At 42.3% G+C, this 21,816-nt stretch overlaps 1 protein-coding gene across 8 annotated transcripts in view; it reads left to right on the top strand.

Annotated features, from left to right (window-relative positions):
• The first annotated feature begins 941 nt into the window (after positions 1-941).
• PLCH1 (phospholipase C eta 1) overlaps positions 942-21,816 on the top strand; it is a 181,447-nt gene continuing 160,572 nt past the window's right edge. For 6 of the 8 annotated variants that reach the window (XM_028504928.2, XM_028504927.2, XM_036017588.1 and 3 more), the window contains exon 1: positions 943-1,399. The gene's annotated coding sequence lies outside the window, so the exon portion shown is untranslated. Of the gene's footprint in view, positions 1,400-6,685; positions 6,932-21,816 lie in introns of those variants that run through there. The other 2 variants (XM_036017590.1, XM_036017587.1) reach the window with 2 other exon arrangements.

The following is a 21,816-nucleotide window of genomic DNA, read 5'->3' as shown; positions in this document are numbered from 1 at the left end:
GTGGACGGGCAGCCAGGCCCGGCTTTGCATGCTCTGGCACTCATTTGTAGCTTCCTGAGCAAATTCACGCATGAAAAAGAAAATGACTTTAGTTTATGTTGTCACTAAGCCCAGAAAATCCCTGCCAACCCCATGCTGTCGGCTTTTCTAGAGCCTTCTTATTGGTGGAGAATTTTCAACTGAAGGTGAGGAGCTGTGTCTCGCAGACCCTCCCAGGCAGGCTTTGAACTAACAATAGGGCAGGTTGAATGAATGCTGATAAATGCAAATCCTGGAATGCCGACGCCGGATCTCCTCACGGCTGCGGAGGCCAGCAGGTTGTCTGCGTTCCAGCAGCCGCGCCAACCTGCTCGCTCACCACCGTAGTGCGCTCAGTAGACTTCAACGTTTCATCGCCCTCTGAGTGCCTACTGTATACGAGCTTTCTTCTGCCATGGCCAGGCTCTCACAGCCCGCAGGTTGGCTGTTTGAGTCCGCCAGCCACTAAATTGATTTGATTGAATAATTGGCCCGATAACACTTAAGAGAAGCATCTGGAAGAAGAGACGGCGGAGGTAAATAGAAAGTGTTACCTACACCCCCTCTTCTTCAGTCTTAGCTGCACTTTACTCAAAGCAGATCTTGGTTGCAACGGCAGAATTGATGCTGCATTTTCTTAGAATGGTAACAAAACAAAACAAACAAATAAACAAAAAACCGCGAGGGGCGATAAGATGGACAGTCTGGGATTTTCTTTAAGATGTAGTCCTGACACTTTTTACTTCGGTGCAAACTGCACACAGTCCCCAGTCCCTGCTCCCTTACCTCCAACTTCGTTTAGCCCAACTCCTGTACTCTGCCACCACTGAGGCTCTCCGGGACACATCCCCCAACTGAGCACCAATGGGGTGTCTCTGGGTTGGAGAATCATTGAAACTTGAGGGGGGGATATAAGTAGACTATGTCCAGTGCTTCTGACCCTTGCCTGCTGCGGATCCCCGCAAAGGGGTGTGGGCCTAGGGGTCAAGGTCCAACCCTCGGCTCCCTGCACCCAGGCGGAAGGCTGGAGCCCGTGGTGCCGGCGGGAGCTCCAGTCCACTCTCGCCAGCTCCAGTTCCTGATTTCCGCGGGAGCTACGGGGCTAGGAGGGAGGGGGCTGCAGGGCGAGCTGGAGGATTTGAATGAGAAAGCAGGTTGTGCAGCGTCGGCGCCCCGCTCTTCCCTGCGCGTCTTGGGAGAGGGGGCGGTCCCGCCGGCTGGTGGGGAGAAGTGCCCTTCTAGGAGTCTTTTTGACCCTTGACAAGGGTTTGGAGTTGGAGTCACGGGAGCCAATAACTCGTCACTCGCGCACTTCGGAGGTCGCTCCTGCGCCGAGGACTCCGAAGAATCCTTCCTCTGCCGAACACTCAAAGTTGAGCAGGTCAGTGCTTTTGGGGGAACGAGGGGGCACGAGAAAGAAAAGGGAGATTGGTCGGGCAGTCCAGGTGTGCAAGTGAGCAGGTGGCCCGCGTCCCTCTCTCTGCTGTCCGGGCCGGGAAACGCTCTTTAGGACTGTGTGAGTGCTGTGCGTGGGGTCCCGCGAGCCCCTGTGTGGCGCCCTGGGCACGGCTGGGCGTGGGGTCCCGTAATTCAGAAGGATGGAGAGTGTGAGCCGCCCCAGAACTTAACTCTTGGGCCTCTTGTGGTGGTGGGTGTGTTTTGCCGGGTGGAAGGTCAAGCATTCGTGCTGGGTGCATCACCCCTCCGCCCCCGCGCGGGTCCCGGGGACCCGTGTCTGACCCCCGGACGCCCCGGAGAGAGCAGGTTCGTGCTTCCCAGCGAAGGCTGCGCGGTGTCCATTACACTCGGGGAGTCGCACGGTTCTTCCTGCGCTGGGCGACCTCGCGCGGGACCCTGTCGGGGGAGACCGGGTGCTCTCGGCGCGAGGAGGATTTACTCCATTGCCTTTTCCCGGAATAAACTAGGGGCACCCGAGCGGCGCGGGACCGCGGGGGGAGGTCGGGGCCCCGCGGCGGCGGCGGTCGCGCTCTGCGCCTGCGCGGCGTTCCCATGGCTACGGGGCCGCCAGTCCCGGACGCCACCCCGCGCGCCCCGAAGTCCTGCTCCGCGTAGATCTGCCCTGGCGCCCTCGCCGCTCCTCCCCGGGCTGCTCTTTGTTGTTTGTAACGTGGAATCGGTGTATGGTCTCATTTTGACCTTAGGAATTCAGCATGAAAACAATAACCAACTAAATTGAAAAATAAGACCAGCCCCCTCCCGCATGCAGACATTTATCGCTTTGATCTTAGACGGAAGAAAATGATGAGAAATTGCTAATTGGGGCAGTAACTGAGATTTTTTTTCCTCCTCCCTCTTCTAGCCCATGAAAGTGAAGGCGAATAAAATATGTTTACTTCCTGGTTAGGTAGTTTAAAAAAAATCGCTCAGGTGCTCTTGAGAATTAAGGGGACGATCTGTTCCTCCTTTCCTCCGGGTGGAGGGCGGGGCGCGTGCAAACCCACAGCACCTGTGTCCCCTGGTACGTTTCTGAGAACGAGATTCGCTCCAAAATGAACCAAAGTAAAATGCCACTGAAAAGAAACAAAGGCTATCTCAGGGGAGGTGATTTATTTTCCAGTTGCTCTAGCTTTTTGGTCATTTCTGGGTTTAATCTTATACATTTTTTGCGGGGAATGTTTCAGGAGGCCTTGAGCAAGCCAGTTAGATTTCTCAAGATTTCTGTTGAGAGTCATTTTCATTTTCTTAAAAATGTGTTTTGCCAGCTCCATCCCCTTTTTAAAATCTGATTTGTTTACAAGCAGGGTACCATTTGGCAAGGGGTAGATAGAAGGAGCTGTAGTTTCTGGTTGCTCATTTTTCTTAGGTTGCATCAATATTTGGCAGCATAATTCACATACCTCGTTGCTTATATTAAATAAACATTGGTTAGAATTAATGTAAAATGGAGTTACTCTTCCTAGGATAGAGTACATAAAAATACCTTAGGTGAAGTAATATATGAGCACTGTCTTGCTGTATCCTATTTTTCACTAGCTTGCTTTCAAATTTATTAGTGATAGAAATGATCAGACAATATCCTTCCACCATCAGCAAAGGAAGTCAGCATAATGTTAATTTCAGATGATTAGCAAATAATATGTTAGTTATTTCTCTCATCTCCCTCATCATAAATGCCTATACATTCTGCAATCTATTTAGATGAAATGCTAAAAAATGCTTTATTAAGTTTTTCTTCTTTTCTCATAATTAAAAAAATAGAAATCTCCTAATTTTCAGGTTCACATACTCTGTGACCCTCTTTGGTGTCTTGTAACTAGCTCCAATTTCCTAGTTCTCAGTGACATGTGTTTCTGCTGGTTCCGGGAGGTAAACTGCAGTTTAGTGGATCCTGGGATAATGATCCTGGGAGTGTGGGAGCCGGGTGGGGGGAGCCGTGGGGATGGAGACAAAGGGAGTGAGGGTTGATGGGCAGAGAAAGCCAGGATTTATAGCTACACTAGATTCTTCATAAAAGCTGTTGAAGTCATTGCTTCTGTTTGTTGCATTTTCCCACATTATCAACAGCAGTTAAATTTCTTTTTAATATCTGTTTTCTAAATAATTATAAGGATGAAATTATAAAAGTAGAATATTATAAAGGTATTTCATGTTAAGGTGCCATGCTATAGTGGGAAAACTCTTAATTGTTTTCTACTTAATTTATTCATTTAGTCAACAAATGTTTATTGAAGACTAATTACATGGAAGGCAAGATAAATAAATCCAGCTTCCCACTCTTAGTGAACTAAGAGCTGTGAATTCTGAAAGAATTCTAACGCTTTTCTGGTTTTCCGGGTAAAGATAAACTACCCATGGTCATCTTAAGAATAGTTTATTTAGTGCTGAGTGATCAGACTTCTTGATTCAGAAACAAATGCTTAAACTTTGATTAGAAAACATCCTAAACATTGATTTTAAGCATTTCAGATAAGAATCTGTATATATGGTAAAAAGTATCATGTGCATCAATCTTACATTTTTGTAGTACAGACTGAGCCCTAAAACCTAGAGTCTGGGCAGGTACCACTCCTGAGTTTGGGAGGAACAGAGAAACCCTGTAATTCTTGGGTTTCTTGGATGAAGATAAGGTGAGTGATTCAGTAGTCCTTTGTTCTGACTCCCTGTTTCACGATACAATAAACCTCCTGCAGCTCACTTCTAAGAATAGGGTTGGCCTGCATGCCTGAAGGATCATGACTATTATTTCTCTGAAAAAAAAAAAAAAAAAGGGGGTGGGGGCTATAAAATTATGATAGAAAAAGTACAATAGGGCACTTAACCCTTTTAATTTTTGAGCTGGAATAATTTCTAGGCATTTTCAGTGAGTTTTGACTTGATAGAAATCCATTATAGCCATGCCAAACCAGGCCTAACAGTGACCAAGGTTGACAGACATTTCCACTTGTCATTCATAGGACATAGACGGTTAGGAAGACTGTCATCGTCCCTCCTCTGCCACCTCATGAGTCAACAGTAATCTGCTCAGAGAAGCTTGCTGAAGAGCATCCCCATTCGGTTATTGCTCTTTGTCTAGGAAAATCAGACTCAGCGGTGAATTGTGGACCAAGTGGTGCAGAACTCATTACTTTGAACAATGCCTCCACTGCCTGGGAAGCAGGTTCTCTCTCCTCACTCTCAGGGGCTCATTCAAGGCTGGCTTTCCTCACAAGGAAAATCATTTAGACACAGTTCAGTGGACACTCACTCACATCTCTTTGACACCCATGACCATTTTTGTTTAAGGAGAAATCCAGTACTGCTGTGGCAGGGTGTGCCAAATTAGAAGTGCATTTTAAGAACCCTGTGAAGAAGTTTACACAGCTTTACGTTGTTATCATCACGGTCTCTGTCTTCTGCGCTTCAAAGCAAGAGGGCAGGATGGATGCAGAAGGGACAACTAAGAAAACTTTTATGGCAAAGTTAAAAACATTCCCACCCACGCTGCATTTTGGATGTACTCAACTACATGCCTGTGCGTCTTTATTGTCGTAAAATCACAGAACAGAAAAAGATAGGAAGGTATATGTTATGTTTGTTATATAAATCAGGAAGCCAGGGCCCAAGGCTGCTACATGATTTTCAAAGTCATACAGCTGATAAATGGCAGAACTGGGAGGAAAATACTAAATTTTCGATTTCTAACGATCCCTGGAAGTCTGGGGTGAGCAAATATGAAACCCTTGCTCTGGACTGGCATTTGCAACTGTGTGAAATTGTTGTAGATGTAAAATGGTCAAACAGCAATATTACATAATTCAATCTAGTCATTAAGTGGGATTGGCAGTGGACACCTTCTGATTATGTATTTGCAATAAGCGTGTATCAATCATGAGAATGTATATGGAGCACATGCATACATGCAGAAAGTCTTAATAGTATCTATTTTGGCCTGAGGGATTCTGGCATGCTTAGGCTTTAATATGAGGGGGAAAAGTTTTTCTGGTTATTTATTGTCCAGGAAATATCTTATACAAGGGGTTCTGGAGGAAAAGGAGGAAACGAGCATTAATATATTCCAATCATTACTTTATGTCACTTTAAAACTCATAATAATCAAGAGAGGCAGAAACTATTATCCCATGTCACTGAAGAGGCTCAGTGAAGTTAGTTTCTTGCTCAAATAGAATAGACTAGGAATTTGAACCCAGGTCTGTCTGCCTTTATGCTCCATTATATCATGTTAACACTTAGGAAAGCAAGACTAAATTTATAAAAAATACTGTCTGTTTTTTTCCCCAAATTTACCATTCCATCCAAAGTACAGACAGAAGTGTTTCTGACCAGCTTTTTGGTGAGTGGAGAAGCTGCATTTCCTATTTGGAGGTTGAGAGGTTATAAATTCAGGCCTGGTTCCAGAAAAGCATTCAAGACTTTGTTTATAAACTCTGTTGGCTATTTGTTTAGAAGTGAGTGGTGTTTAGGTTCTCCTCTGCAAATGCTTTTCCACATCAAAGTAGCCCACGCTTCACTAATAAATTGTCAAAATGCGGTGGGTCTAGGAGAACCCCTCATGATTTTAATGTGTTTTCTGGCATCTCAAGACTAGGTATTGGTTTAACCTTATATAAACTTTGCTCACTTATTTTTCTTAAAATAGTATTGAGAGACTTGGTGCTGGATAGAACCAGATGGTGTCTTCCTGTAATGTTTTTTACATTTGAGAGCAGAATCAACTTGGATCGTTGCTGAATGAAAATTTCTAAACTTATTCCAGAAGCTGGAGGTGCGGAGCTCTTAAAACTGCTCTGCTATGGTGTTGGGAAGTTGAAGTTCGATGGTGCTGAACTGGTTTCAGATCTGCAGTATTTTTGAGCTAGGTTACCCAGGAAGAAGCTGAGGCTGTGGAATGTGCACACTCACACAGTCGAGGTGGGACTTGAACCTTGACGTGGCCAGGCTGCTGGCCTAGTGCTCTTAGTAGCATGCCCCAGTGTGAAAGCATGCTGGACTCCAGCCAGGGATTCAAATACTGCACAGGACCCTGGAAGGCTCTCTGGGTTTCCCTCTTCGTGAGTTTGTTTTCTGTGGTTTGCTCTTCTGAATTATAGCAAGGGACTTAGGAAGCTGTCCAGCCACTCAGGAGCCCATGAATTACCTCTTAAATTGCCATTGGAAGGCAGAAGAATCTAGTTTAATGTTAGCATATTTGAGTTACTGATTAACTGAACTAAGGTAACATGGTTTCTCTTTTATCTGCCTTCACTTCCTTGTTGTTAGTCCACAAGAACCAAAGATTTGAATTCAGTTTCCAACTTGCCTCTTCTCCTGCTCTTCAATGGAATTGAAGAGGTCTCTGGACTTCAGAGTAGGTCTCTGTGGAGTGCTAATGGAACCGCTGTAAAGCTGCCCCTGGTGGGAACTTTGAAGGTGGATGTGGTTTTTCCAGGGGTTGGGATTCTGGACCAGAAGTGCAGTGAGTTGGTTTGCTGTGTGATGGTATGGAATTTAGTTCTCTAGACCTCCTACTTCTTTTTGCCAAACAAATCTTTCTTAACTTTAAATGATGTGGGGGCTATTGAAAATAAATTTATTTTTTTAAAAAACAAATTTATTGAAGAGAGTAAGGTGTTCATATAAGAAGTTAGGATTATGTAAAGACCCTTTGATTTTCATTTCAACTTGAAGACTGTTGATTCTATACAACCATTTGTATAAAAGAAAAGGGAGGGTTTCTTTATACATATATAGTACCTTTTCGTTATACATATGTAGTACACAAGACACTAATAATGTTGATTGTGGGGAGACAGATGCCTGAGGTAAACTATTTATTGTGTATGCTTTTGTGCCTTTTCAGTTTTGAAGCTCCAAGTTAAATAAAATTAAAAAAGAATACTTGGGTTTCAATAATAAATAAATAACTGTTTCTTGGCTCCTAAGTGGTAGAAGTAGACACTGGGAAGAAATTTTACATAAAAGAAAAGCTATTCTCCTTCTTACTATCTTTTTAAGTCTCACTAAAAACATCACATTTAGTGATTTTTTTCACATTTAGTAATTTTTAAAAGCAGTGTTCTTTAAGCTATTCTGGATTTTGATAATAGGGCTGTGAAAACTTTTTTTCATAGTTGTTTTTCCTTCTCATAAAGCATCAGTTATTGGCTGCAGCCAGACTCAGTGGGCCAATAGGAATCAGGTCCTCTCCTGAGTTACTAAACCTGTGTGATGGGTTTGTTTATAAGAGTGAGACTAGAAAGTACCCCACCCCCACCCCCCATACTCTCCTTCCCCCCTTGGAGAGAAATCCCTGTAATGGGGTTATGCTTTCATTTTGCTGGGCCGTGTCTGAATGGGAATGTCAGAGGAATTTTTTCTCCTCAAATTGAAAAAAAAGAAAACCCAAAACTTGTACACAAATGTTTTTATTCTAAAACACAGCTTTTCTTGTTTTAAATAGGGTTTGAATTGAAAGTCTTTTTCTGTTTACTGGGTAAGTCATTAAAATACAGTCTCAGAAGAGAGTAAATACAAATTGTGTACCAATTTCTTTTTCACTTGTCAAAGGAGAAGAGTGAAATACATTATTTAATGTCCAAGTTTCAGTCAAAAGCAAAAACTCAAGGCGGGAACAGCTCTCAGTACATCCTTGAAAATTTCTCATCTCAAATTAGGTGCAGTAAATAGAAAAACATCCATTTTCCTCCCAGAATTGTCCTTATTGCTGTTATTTTTTGTTAGAAAAAACAGCTGAATAGATCATATAGTCTCATGCTCAAAAGGGCATATAGTGGATATTCTCACTCACACCTCTGTCCTCAGCCATCCAGTGCTTTCTCTAGAGCCCAGCAGTGTCATTCACTCCTCACGTATTTTTTGAAAAGATATTGTATATCAGGAAGTATGTATAGATAGTTTTTTTCCTCCTTCTAAAAAACAAATGCTAGCACATCATTCACATGATTCTGTATTTTTTCTTGTAACAATTTATCTTGCATATGATTTCACATCAGCATATAGAACTTATTAATTCTTCTTTTAAGAAAACTTTTTAAAGAAAGCAGTTTTAGGTTCACAGCAAAATTGAGGGGAGAGCACAGAGATGTCTCATCTATTCTCTGCCCCCACACACGCATTGCCTCCCGGTTATCTGTATCCCCCACCAGTTACAATTTGTTACAAATGGTTAGATAGTTACCATTTGTTACAATTGATGGGCCTATACGGACACCTAATCACCCAAAATTCATAGTTTGTAGTAGGTTTCAGTTTGGTTTTATACATTTAATGGGATTGGACAAACGTATAATGAAGTGTACCCATCGTTATGGTACAATACAGGGTACTTTTCACTGCCCTAAAAGTCCTGTGCTCTGCCCATTCACCCCTCCCCACCCTTTAACTCCTGGCAACTACTGATCTCTTCTGTGTCTCCAGAGTTTTGCCTTTTCCAGAATGTCATACGGTTGGGATCACATAGTATGTGGCTTTTTCACATTGACTTTTTCATTTGGTAATATGCATTTAAGACTCCGCTATGTCTTTTCACAGCTTGATAGCTCATTTCTTTTTAACATTGAATGATATTCCATTGTAGGGACAGACCACAGTTCGTTTATCCATTCACCTACTGAAGGACATCGTGATTGCTTCCAGGTGTTGACAATTATGAATACAGCTGCTGTACACATTCATGTGAGGGTTTCTGGGTGAACTTAAGTTTTTAACTTATGTGGTAACTATTAAGTAGCACAATAGCTGGGCTGTATGGTTAAGAGTATATTTAGTTTTGAAAGACACTGCCAAGTTGTCTTCCGAAGCGTTTGCCATTTTATGTTTCCACCAGGACTGGAGGAGAGTTCCTGTTTCTTCCCATCTCGTGTTGTCAGTGTTCTGAATTTCGGCCATTCCAATAGGTGTGTAGTGGTATCTCGTTTTATTTCCATTTCCTGATGACATGTGATGTGAGACATCTTAGTTCTGTGTATATTTTTGAGCAGCAGTCCTTTATCATATATGTTTAAAAAATACTTATTTATTTTTAGCCCTGGCTGGTGTGGTCCAGTGGATTGAGCACTGGCCTGTGAACCAAAAGGTTGCTGATCGGTTCCCAGTCAGGGCAGATGCCTGGGTTGTGGGCCAGGTCCCCCGCTGGGGGTGTGCAAGAGGCAACAAAGTGATGTTCCTCTCCCTCTCTTTCTCTCCCCCTTCCCCTTGCTCTAAACATAATTAAATAAAATATTAAAAAATAATAAAACACACACACAATACACATACTTGCAAAATACCCAAACACCGGTAATTGGAGGGAAGAAAACAAGGGGCTGACAGGCTTGAAAGGATATCCTAGGCTTCGGAACAAAACAAATGCAATTAAATATTGCAAATTTCTTTGTTCAAAACACAAAGATATTTTGTTTTTAATAGAATTTAAGTTTTTTTTAAGGAACATTTTACAGACAGAAACAAGCTTCTTGTGTTGCCTGAGACAGGCCTGGCTTCTGTTCCTTAAAGGCCTTTTGCAAAAATACAGATGGCAGCTTTCACCGGCCTCGGTGCTCACTCCCCGCAGCCCCTCAGTCCCCGGCCCCTCCATTCCGCCTTCTGAAAATACACCACCGTGGGGCCATCCTGAGGACAACTGGCAGGGACTATAGAGCACATAGGATGTGGTCAGTCTTCGTGACCGGCTCCTGTCACTTTCCTGAGGTGACCTTTTGGTTCCCGATGTAGGTGTCTTTCTTGAGCTTGCCACCGCCCGCTGTTCAGCTTCCATCACCGACTACAGCACCAGCCCCTGGGCCTGGGCACCCAGCTTCCTCATTTTGCTCACTTTGTCTCACAGGTCCGAGCCCTCTGTCTTCAGCCTGGACTTTGGCGGTGTACTCTTGCTGGTCAAGGCCTTGTGCTCATCTCTAGGTTCTTCTTGCCACTGTTGAGGGCAAACACATCCCAGGACTGCTTGCATCTGTTGACCCTCTCAGCAAAGTGATGCAGGCCATGACAAGGTTTAAATTTTAATGAAGTCCAGTTTATCAAGCCTTCCTTTCATAGATAGTGCCCTTGATGTTGTATCTGCAAAGTCACTGCCACCCTCAAGGTCATTTAGGTGAACTTCTTTGTTAATTTCTAGGAGTTTTATAGTTTCACATTATGCATCAGGATCTGTGAATCATTTTAAATGAAATTTTTGTGAAGGGTATAAGGTCTGTGACTAGATTCATCTTTTTGCATGTGGGTGTCCAGTTGTCCCAGCATCATGTGTCAAAAAGACTGTTTTTGTTCCATGGTATTGCCTTTGCTCCTTTGTCCGAGATCAGTTGATTCCATTTATGTGGGTCCATTTCTGGGTGCTCTATTCTGTTGCAATGATCTATTTGTTTGTTCTTCCTCCAGTAGCACATTCTGTTGATTACCATAGCTTTGGAGTAAGTCTTAAAGTTGAATAGAATCAGCCTTTTGGGTTTGTTTTTCTCCTTAAATATTGTGTTATCTCTTCTGGGTTCTTTTATTTTTTTAATGGCTACACATTTCCCACTCTATGGATATACTGAAGTTTAACCAGAGCAATGGATAATTACATTGCTCCTGCTCTTTTGAAAATGACAGTATAGTGAATGACCCTACAAGAACACACACCACTTTGCACATGTTCAAGGACAGTAAAGGATGTGCTTTTGGAAGTGGGAATGCTAAGTTAAAGGTATTTGCACTTGTAACTTTGATAAATAGTGCCAAATTGGTCTATGTAGACTTTGTAGAAATTATACTTCTAATCAGAAGTATATTATACTGATAATTTTTCCATATCATTTGTCAACAAACTTTTTTTTTGTGCTAATTTGGTAGGTAAAAAAGTAGCATCTTGGTGTAGATGAAATTTGCTTTTCTCTTATTCACTAATGGTGACTTCACAAATGTCTACTTTGAGCAGAGCCTCAGAGTAGAATCCTTTCTTTTCAGTATAGATTAAAAAATCAAGTTTGGGCCTGGCCGGGTAGCTCAGCTGGTTGGAGCGTAGTCCTGATGCACCAAGGTTGTGGGCTCGATCTCAGGTCAGGACACATACAAGAAGCAACCAACAAATGCAGAAATAAGTGGAGCAACAAATCCATGTTTCTCTCTCTCCCCGTCTTTCTCTCTAAAATCACTTAATAAAAAATAAATAAAACAAAAAAGATTCAGTTTGAAGAAGCAAATGAATAGGTTTTTGGCCGCTGCCTGGTGGAGGAGCAGAGTCGGCACACTCACTTTCCTTAAAAGCTATGCATTTAGTCGCCTTCCACACTTCCTGTCAAATTTCAGCATTTCACTTTCCCTACTTACCCTGCTGTACAGTGGGGAAGGAGAGAAGGTGTCGACTAGAGGTTTAATTGTGGAAATGTGCCCTTCTCTGGGAAGTGAGTGCTCTTTCTGAGACTGAATTTTCTTATTCATGAAGGGATTGGGTACAGAGCTATTCGAAGTTCCAATATTTAAAATGCTTAGAAATCATGTCTGGGCCTTTTGGCTAAGGTCAAGTGTAAAAAGCTTAGAAATCACTCACTTTAGAGACAATTAAGGACTTTTGTTTCGAACTACACATATGTAGATGAAATTAGAATTATTTAAAAAAATCTGCTGTTAGTGTGTCATCAGGAGGAAGAATCTTCAAATGTAATCAAAGGCTAGATTTAAAGATTGATGGCGGCTGAGAGTTGAAACCTAATTACCAGTCATTCCTTTGGGTGTTGTTTTTTCAATCCAGTCTGCACTGCGTACCCACTTTTAAAAAGAAGGAATAAATGGAAAGTGATGGAAATATGCTAATCTTGTCATGAGTACAGGAAAGTGCAGTGGGCTATAGGTGGGGAAGTCGGGATCCCATTATTGACGGCGATACCTTGGCAGCGTCCTTGTTCTTGCTTGCTCTCTTTCATACCCTCTCTTTCCCTCTCTTAGGTTCATTATTTATTAGGAAGCAAAATTGCATAGATCTTGAGTGCCACCTTTGGAGTTACATTTTTTTTTAGTTCAGATACCATTATTGTTATGTGATATCTGTGGATCTTAGGTAATTATTTAACCTCTCTGTGTTTCAGTTTCTCTGTTCGTAAAATGTGGATAATAATTAGACCTTGCCCTTGGGACTGTTGTAAGGATTAAGTACAATAAGACATGTAAAATGTTTACCACAAAACCTGGCATGTAAGATGTGCTAGAACATATCAGCAGTTATTTCAAAGCAGCAGGCACTGAACTAATGTGTCTTGGGGCTGGAACAGGTCCTGATGTGGCTGTCAAACTGCTCAGGCTCTGTGGCTTTAAATGTGAAGCCGTAGGGTTGAATTCTGTGTGCAGCAATGTAGTTTACCAACACTCCTGATGAAATAACTTAAAAATGCTGAATGTAATAGAAAGAGCATTTTCTTAAATGTAACGAGCCAGTAAGAACGCAATGAATATTTAAGCTAAAAGCTAAGCAAAGAGAGGTCTACTGAGCAATAAAGCTGGCCTTTGCCTTGATGACATTTGCCAAACCAGTTGAACTTGAACTTCTGTTTTTTATGGCCTAGGGGTGCAGGAGAGACAAGGTAAGACAGCTGAGAGGGTGTATATCCTTCAGTCATAAAGCTGGGACTGCAAAAGGCTTTTTCCTCAGTGTAAAGGTGAATTGGAATAAAAACAAAACCAAAAATGTAATTTACTCTTTCCAATCCTAGAAGGCTACAGGAAAATCACGGATCAAAAACCTAGCTACTGCCCTGTTTGGTGTGGCTCAGTGAACCGAGTGCCAGCCTGAGAATGGGAAGGCCGCTGGTTTGACTCCCAGTGAGAGAATATGCCTGGGCTGTGGGCCAGGTACCCAGCTGGGGGCGTGTGAAAGGCAATGAATTGATGTTTCTCTCCCTCTCTCTCCCCCTTCTTCTCTTTGTAAAAATAAGTAAATAAAATCTTAAAAACAATCAAATAAAAAAACCTAGCTACTGAGCAGATGCCTAATATTTAGTCCTGAGAATCTCTGATCTTTTTTTAAATTTTTATTTATTTTTTATTTTTAGAGAGGGAAGGGAGGTAGAAAGAGAGAGAGAGAGAGAAACATCAATGTGTGGTGGCTGGGGGCCATGGCTTGCAACCCAGGAATGTGCCCTGGCTGGGAATTGAACCTGCGACACTTTGGTTCACAGCCCGCGCTCAATCCACTGAGCTATGCCAGCCAGGGCAAGAATCTCTGATCTTAAACACACTTTAATGCTGGTCTGGAATCATGGCAACTAGGTGGACAGAAAACCTCAAGATGAAAAATTGACTTAAAGAATTTCTACATTGGAAATGTCCCCGATACAGAGCAGAAACAAATTTTGTCTCTCTTTTGGAGAAGTCTCTTTTTATGGCTGACTTTGAAAAATCCCCACCAATAAAATTAGAAGGAAAGCAGGCATCTTGTAGGAAAAAAAACCCACTAAACAAGATATGAGCTGAGAACAAGAAACTATAATGACTAATTAAGCTGATGTGAAAAAGAGCTAAATAGAACTTGACACTAAAAATAAAATAATTGAAAACAATGACTCAATGAATGGATTTAATAGATTTGTCAAAGTAGAACAGGAAATAGTCAACTGAATGATAGCTCTGAAGAAAATTTTCAGATGGCAATGCAAAGGGGCAAAACAGTGAGAAATTCAAAAGAAAGGTCAGTCAACTCTGGCCGCTGTGGCTCAGTTGATTGGACCATAGCCCTGTAACCAATAGGTCACCAGTTTGATTCCCAGCCAGGACATGTGCCTGGGTTGTGGGCTTGGTCCCTGGTGGGAGCGCATGTGGGATGTGGCCCCTTGGTGTTTCTCTTTCACATCGATGTTTCACTCCCTCCCTCTCTTTTTCTTTCTCAAATGAGAATAAAATAAACCTTAAAAAAAAGGAAAGGTTAATCAATGTGGAAGACAGAATTTGGATTCAACATATGTTTAATTATAGTTTCAGAACAAGAAGGGAAAATGAGAAGAGGCAACAATTAGAGAAAGAATATCAGAATTTTCAAGGACCAATAATAAAAGGCACCACTTTACATATTCATGAAATCATATGAATCCCAATCAGGATCAGTGAAAAGAAATCTGCATATAGACATACTATAATTAAATTTCAGGACACAGAAGACAAAGAGAAGATCTTCAGTGAGGCCAGAGAAAAGAGGCAACTTGTCCTCAAGCACGTGACAAATTAGCCTGACAGTGTGACAACAGAAACCAGAAGACAGTAGAATATTATCTTTCATGCACTGTCAGAAATTAGCTGTTAGTTCAGTATTCTATTTTCATTTTAAAAATCTTTTTTGCAGCCCTGGTTGGCATAGGTCAGTGGATTGAGCTCGGGCTGCGAACCAAAGTGTCGCAGGTTCGATTCCCAGTCAGGGCACATGCCTGGGTTGCAGGCCATGGCCCCCAGCAACCGCACATTGATGTTTCTCTCTCTCTTTCTCCCTCCCTTCCCTCTCTAAAAATAAATAAATAAAATCTATTTTTTGTAAAGATTTTATTTATTTACTTTTTAGAGAGAGGGGAAAGGAGGGAGAAAAAGAGGGAGAGAAACATCAATCAGTTGCCTCTTACACACCCCCAACTTGGAGCTTGGCCTGCAATCCATGCATGTGCCCTGGGCGGGAATCAAACCAGTGACCTTTCGGTTTGCAGGCCAGTACTCAATCCATTAAGCCCTACCAGCCAGAGTCATTTAAAAAATCTCTAAAAAGCAAGGACAACATAAAGACTTTTTCAGACTTACAAAAACCTGGATAGCTGGTTCTAGCAGATCCTCTCTAATGAGATATCCTGCCGACTCTTGAATAAAATCAGTGTGAACTGTGCTGGTCCACCTACACGTGGATTTTTTTTTCAATAAATACAGTCAGCCATTCTAACCGTGGATTTTGCCTCTGAGGAGTCAACCAACCCTGGGTAGAAAATAGTAATTTTGCATTCCCAATTGCGGTTTCAATTTGCAATTTGTTGAATCTGTGGATGCGAAGTTATAAGTGGATTTTCGACAGCATAGAGGGGGTCAGCATTCCTAATTCCTCCCTTGCTCAAGAGGCAGTTGTACTGCAGGAGGAAGAAAACTATTCCCAGGCAGAGGTCTCAGAAACAGAAGTCATGGAGAGCAAAGAAAAGGAAAATTTGTAAGTTAAAGCACATATTGACTGTATAAAATAATGATAATGATGTTTTCAGTGAGAACTAGATGAAGTAAGTGACATAGTTGGAGAAGCAGAAGGAGTTAGTTAATACCTTCTAAAGTTTTTGCATAGTTCAGGAGGAAGTTAAAGGTATTGATTAAATTTAGACTTCCATAGTGAAACATGTATGTTAAAATTTCTAAGGTAGTCACAAAAAATTATTAACAGAATGAATACTTTCCTAGCTAATGGGGAAAATTGAAGTGAGAAAATAAATCTTGAAGTAAAGGAAGCTGAGGAAAGAAGTATAAAGTAGGCAAGATAGCAAGCACAAAATAAGATGTAGAAACAAATCCATATGTATCAGTAATTATAATACATCCAAAGGTACCAAAGATTGTGAGAGTGGATGAAAAATGAAAATTCAGACATATGCTATTTGTAAAAGACACATTAAACTATAAGGCTACAGAAAGGTTAAAAGTGAAATAATAGGCCCTGGCTGGCATAGCTCAGTGGATTGAGCTTGGGCTGTGAACCAAAGTGTCGCAGGTTCGATTCCCAGTCAGGGTACATGCCTGGGTTGCAGGCCATGACCCCCAGCAACTGCACATTGATGTTTCTGTCTCTCTCTCTTTCTCCCTCCCTTCCCTCTCTAAAAATAAATAAATAAAATCTTTTTAAAAGTGGAATAATAGACGGAAATAGGTGGTGAAAAAACAAAAGGAAGCTGGCAACATTGACATGAGACAAAATGGGCTGTAAATGCTCTCCCAAATGTTTCTAGAGACAACGAGGGTCATATTGGTTAAAGAGCTGCAATTCAGAAATATAAAAAACTTGTATGTATCCAATAACATGGCCTCATTGCACAGTGAACAAAAACTGACAGCACGACGAGAAACATAATGGTATATATTCCCGGTGAGACTGCAATATACTTCTCAGTTCTTGACAAAGTGGGAAAGAGATAATTACCACACACAAGAGTTGAATGATACTGTTGATAAGTTTGAGCTGATAGACACGTAAAGATCACCACATCTCAGAACTGCATAGCACATTGTTTTCAAACATACATAGAAATTTATAAAAAGAGACCTCAATCTATGCCATCAAGCAAATCTGAACAATTATCAGACGATTGGCAACACATAGCCTAGATCTGTGACCATCGTGTACAAAGCTAGTCACTGATGACTGAAGAAAGCACACACTAAGACTGGGGTTTGCTGGTGTCTCCTGTGAACTTTGAAAAATGAACACAGCGCCCTTTTATGTCTGTCCCTTTGTGTGCATAGCTGGGAGGGGGGTAGCTATGGGATCAGGCTGTTTGCTGAGCCTTTTAACAACCAGTTGAGCAATGCTTAGAAACCTGGGGGAAGCGAGGAGGGGATGCTGGGGGAGGGGACTGGTGATGGTGGGAAGAGCAGGAGAGCAACCTGCCAGCTGGGGAGGGGAGTGGGGCCCCTCTGACCAGGTCCTTCTGTGCCTAACCCAGGCTTCTAAACTGCTTTAGACGCTGCCCTGCCTGGACCTGGGCCAGAGGAAGAGGCGTCTTGGCCCCTCCCACCCCATTCTTGCGCTGTGTAATTCTCTTAGTTTGTCTTAAAAATCAGTGAAGAAATAAGAGAAGGAGCAGCTTTCTTTGAAATCTTACCTTTTAACTGGATTTACAGATGCTCCCTGATTTACCACGGTGCTCTGTCTGAACGTACTCATTGTAAGTTGGAAATATTTTAGGTCAAAAATGCATTTAATACATACTAACCTACCGAACATCACATCTTAGCCTAGCCTACCTTAAACATGCTCAGAACACTAACAGTTGGGGAAAGTCAGCTAACACAAACCAATTTTCTAATAAAGTGCTGAATAAATTAAATACTGTACTGAAGTTAAAAAACAGAATTGTTGCGTGCATATCATATTCAAACCATGTGAAATCAGAAAATCATAAGTCAAATCCTCTTAAGTTGGGAACTGTCTATAGTTTAAATCTCAGTGTTAAGGGTTACCTGGATACAGAGGCTACGAGGTACAGGACATAATTTTGGGACCTTTTTAAAATTTCTAAGCACTTAATGTTTTACATATATTGCTGTCAGAGCCTATTAATTATGTCTTTTGGTCTCAGCAAGGCTTAATGAGAAGGAAATCATTTAAGTTAAATGTTATACTACTCATGGGAACTAACTGTGGTTTGTCAGGTCTACATTAGTTAACTGTTAAGGTGAATGGGTTGGCATATTAGGGAGGGTTTTTCCATAGTACCTATTCATGCAATGTGGAATACTAAGGTTGGGAGTTCTGAGCCACCATCTCCTTCACCGCCACCTTTTTCAGTTACACAGATGAGGCAGCTAAGGCACAGGGGAGTGATGAGATTAACCTGACATGGTTTAGTTAGAAGGAGAACTGGGCTGCCACTCTGGCCTCTTGACTCCCATTGTCCTGATGCCTTACTACAGCCCATGAACTAGTTATTCTTTTTCCAAAAAGAGGGTGAGTTTATACATTATGTTTTAATTTACGGCTATAGCCTTCTTTCCCATTGTTAGCAATTTGGAGAACACATGAGCTCCTGAGATGACGTGTGGCTAGAAAAGTTGGCCTTGCTGTTTCTGAACTTGATCCAAGTGGCTCACTCAAACTACATCGCAAAGAAGCCCTGTACTGTTTGATAGTCCAAGGACCAACGCTTTGCTCTGATACCCTCCAATCTGTATACTCCAGCAGCTCCTGGCTGGAGGAATAAGTGATGCATTTCTAAGTAAGGAACATTTCATTTAGTCAGATCCTCCCGTCTGTCCTTTGTGGGCCTGTGGCGGAGTGGGATCGAGTGGTGGAGGTGGGAAAGAATAAGTCTTGTCTAGCGTGAGTAACAATGCTGGGCCCTTTTCATAGGGAAGCAGAGTGTTGGGAGGAAACATGACTGGACAGAGTGTGGCCCTGGACTGGGGACAGTGGATTTGCAGTCAGAAGACTTGGGTTTGCAACCTGCTGTTTCCTATTAGCCTCTTTGAACTCACGTTTAATAATGAATTACTCTTAGAGTTATTGTAAGGGTCATGTAAAAAAAACCCCACAAGATACAAATGGAGATACTGTATAAACCATAAAGTGACTTACAAATAATATATTATTATTAAGAAAGAAGGTGAGGGAGTGGGAGTGTTGATTTTTTGGAAGAGGTGTGCCAGAGGAGAGTGCTCGGTTGTGGTGGTTCTGGCGCTAGGTAAAGAGGTGGAGATAGTAGTCAGCATATATTGGACAGCATGAATTCCTCTACTTTAATATATATTTCCATATTCCTTTTTTCCTTTAGAGTTAGAATTCTCATTTCCACGTAGTTTGTCTTTTATTCAGTCATTTAAGTGACTTGAACAGATCTGTAGTCTTTCATGAAACCCCTGTTAAAGCAGTGATGTAGACTGGTCTCCGGTGTAAAGACAGGGAAGATGAAGATAAGATTTCAGGGTTTATTCTGCTTAAGTACCTTCAGAGGGTGTGAGGGAACCCTTTGCTACCACAACAAAAGCCCAAGCAACTACACAGGCATGTTTTGAAACTCTCAGAGGACCAGTTAAAAAAAAACTCGCCCAATATCCCCCAGTTGTTAGATCGAAATCGGAATAGAGAGCTCAGCCTGACTGCCAGATGGGTTCCTTTACACTTGGCTCTGCTGACGCATTACATCAGTGAGGACTCTTCGGTTGCAAGCGACAGAAAACCCGACGCAATGCTGCTTAAACAAAACCGAACAAGATTGAAACAGGGAAGTGCATTGATGCCGTTAACTACAGGGCACAGCAGTAGCTCCAGTGTCAGGTGTCACTGGAGTGATAGTCGTTCCCTCTGGACTGGATTCAGTTCACACAGATTTTCCCTTGGCTGCCAGGAAATCTAGATTTTGAGGCTTCACAAACACACGGCCTCACAACTTCAAGTCCAACACGAAAGGAAGTTTCTATAACAGTTCAAACAGAAATTCATGCCTGAGTCTCAGTGGTCAGGAATGAGCCGTGTGCCCCTCCCAGGCAATGGATGAGGCAGTTCTCTGATTTGTCAGGGTGAAGCCACAGGCTCACCTGAGTCGGTTTGAAGCTGACACCACCTAGATCTCCTGGACAAAAAGTGGGAGAAGGCAACCAGCAGATGCCTGCCACTGTGAGCTTTCTCTTAGGGGGCTCTAGTTAAAAGCAAAGGGGTATTGGTGTGGAGGATTTCTTTTTCCTTTGTAGAGTTTTAAAAGCAGTGACAAATGTTTAGTACTCAAGATACTTCCTGCATTTCTTTCCTCCCTCCCTCCCTTCCCTCCCTCCCTCCCCTCCCTCCCTCCCTCCCTCCCTTCCTTCCTTCCTTCCTTCCTTCCTCCTCTCCTTTCTTCCTTCCTTTTGCTAGGGGAATGGAGGGAGAAACAGAGGGAGAGAAAAATCATCTCTCACACATCCTCCAACTGGAGACCTGGCCTGCAACCCCAGCATGTGCCCTGACTGGGAATCAAATCAGAGACCTCTTGGTTCGCATGTCAGCACTCAATACAGTGAGCCACACCAGCTAGGGCCCTGCTTTTCTTAGTTAACAGTATCTTCCTAGAATTTCTGTTTTTGTTTTTCTTTTATTAGTGGTGTCCACTGCTACAGTTTTCTGACTGTCATATAGTTTGACATTAGCAATTTTAATCATGCACCTTCAAGTAAATGTGGCAAAAATTAGAAATGTAGAATGATTATAGAAGTTACTAATCAATTATAAAATGAACTTACGTACATTTAAACCTTAAACATTTTTTTTTAGTTCATCTGATGCATGAATCTCTGCATACTTACATGGCTCCTTTTTTTTCTTGCTGCCTTAGGGTTTTTGGAGTGTGCATTCTTTGAGCAAAGTTGGCTACAATTTCTTTTTCAAATTGCATTTATTCTATGGAATTGTATTTATTGGTGTGACTAGGGTGTCAACATGTTAGTAAATTCTAAGTGAACAAAGTAAACCACAAAATAGTGGAATCGGATGCTACGGATGCTACATAGACCTCTTAGGAGGCGTAGTAAGCATTTTGTGAGTCCCCAAAGAAAGTTAAAATCAGTTTTAAACATCTTTGCTTTTGCCTGAATATTGACTAAATAATTTCAAATTGAATACAAGGTGCAATGGAAGTACATTTTTAATCTAAATTGTTATTCTCTGAATCATCAGTGAAAGTATATTTTGATGGATGTCTTGCTCATTGTGTTCACACAAGTGGGACCATGAAACAACTTGTGAGAACCCTGCTTTGGGGCTGTTGAGGTGGGTTTCCTGCCAGCCTTATCCAGGAGCTAACTGTGCTATCTTACAAGTTACCCATACTTCCTGGCCTCTGTGTCCTCCTGGCTACACCACGAGAGGTTTGACTTCACTGGTTTCTAAGGTCCCTTCCCCTTAGTGAGCACTGGGTTCCTGGCTCATCTAAATCTGATGGAACGCAAAGTTGTTTTTTTACACAGCTTTCTCTTCCCCTGCCCCAGTCATACTAACTCCACTCACCATCTCCAGCTCCATCATCTCTAAATTTTGAAATCATTGGCTCGGATTCTGGAGGCCAAAGTGAGTGCTTACTTCTTCAGTCTCCAAGAGGCAGGGATCCAGGAAACGGGGCTTTGTAGTGGAGGCCTCACTCGTGTTACTGACAGCACGTCTGGTGTGCTTGGCCCAGGTGTGTCCCTCGGGACAGCTCACTGCCTGATCTCACCTTTTAGCAGCACTCAGATGCCAGGGGAGGTAAGACAAGCAGGTAATCAGTGAACATAAGGGTGCGTACAGCCTGGAGGCCATAGGGTTTAATGACTCATACCTTGGTGCTTATTTTTTTTTTAAAGATTTTATTTATCCATTTTTTAGAGACGGAAGGGAGGGAGAAAGAAAGAGAGAGAGAAACATCAATGTGCGGTTGCTGGGGGCTGTGGCCTGCAGCCCAGGCATGTGTCCTGACTGGGAATCGAACCTGGGACACTTTGGTTCGCAGCCCGCGCTCAATCCACTGAGCTACGCCAGCCAGGGCTTGGTGCTTTTGCTCAACCATTTACATTCTCATAGCCTCCTCTTTCTAAAAACTCCCGCCCAGAAGAATTTCTTTAAGCACTAGAGCTAATGTGTGTGAAATGTTTTTCAGCTTTGGCTGCACTTTGGAATCACCTTGGATCTTTAAAACCCACCAA

The sequence above is a fragment of the Phyllostomus discolor genome, chromosome 2 (genome assembly GCF_004126475.2).
Source record: "Phyllostomus discolor isolate MPI-MPIP mPhyDis1 chromosome 2, mPhyDis1.pri.v3, whole genome shotgun sequence".
NCBI classification, from domain to species: domain Eukaryota; kingdom Metazoa; phylum Chordata; class Mammalia; order Chiroptera; family Phyllostomidae; genus Phyllostomus; species Phyllostomus discolor.
Note: the sequence above shows the minus strand (reverse complement) of the source record. Positions and strands in the feature narration are given on the sequence as shown.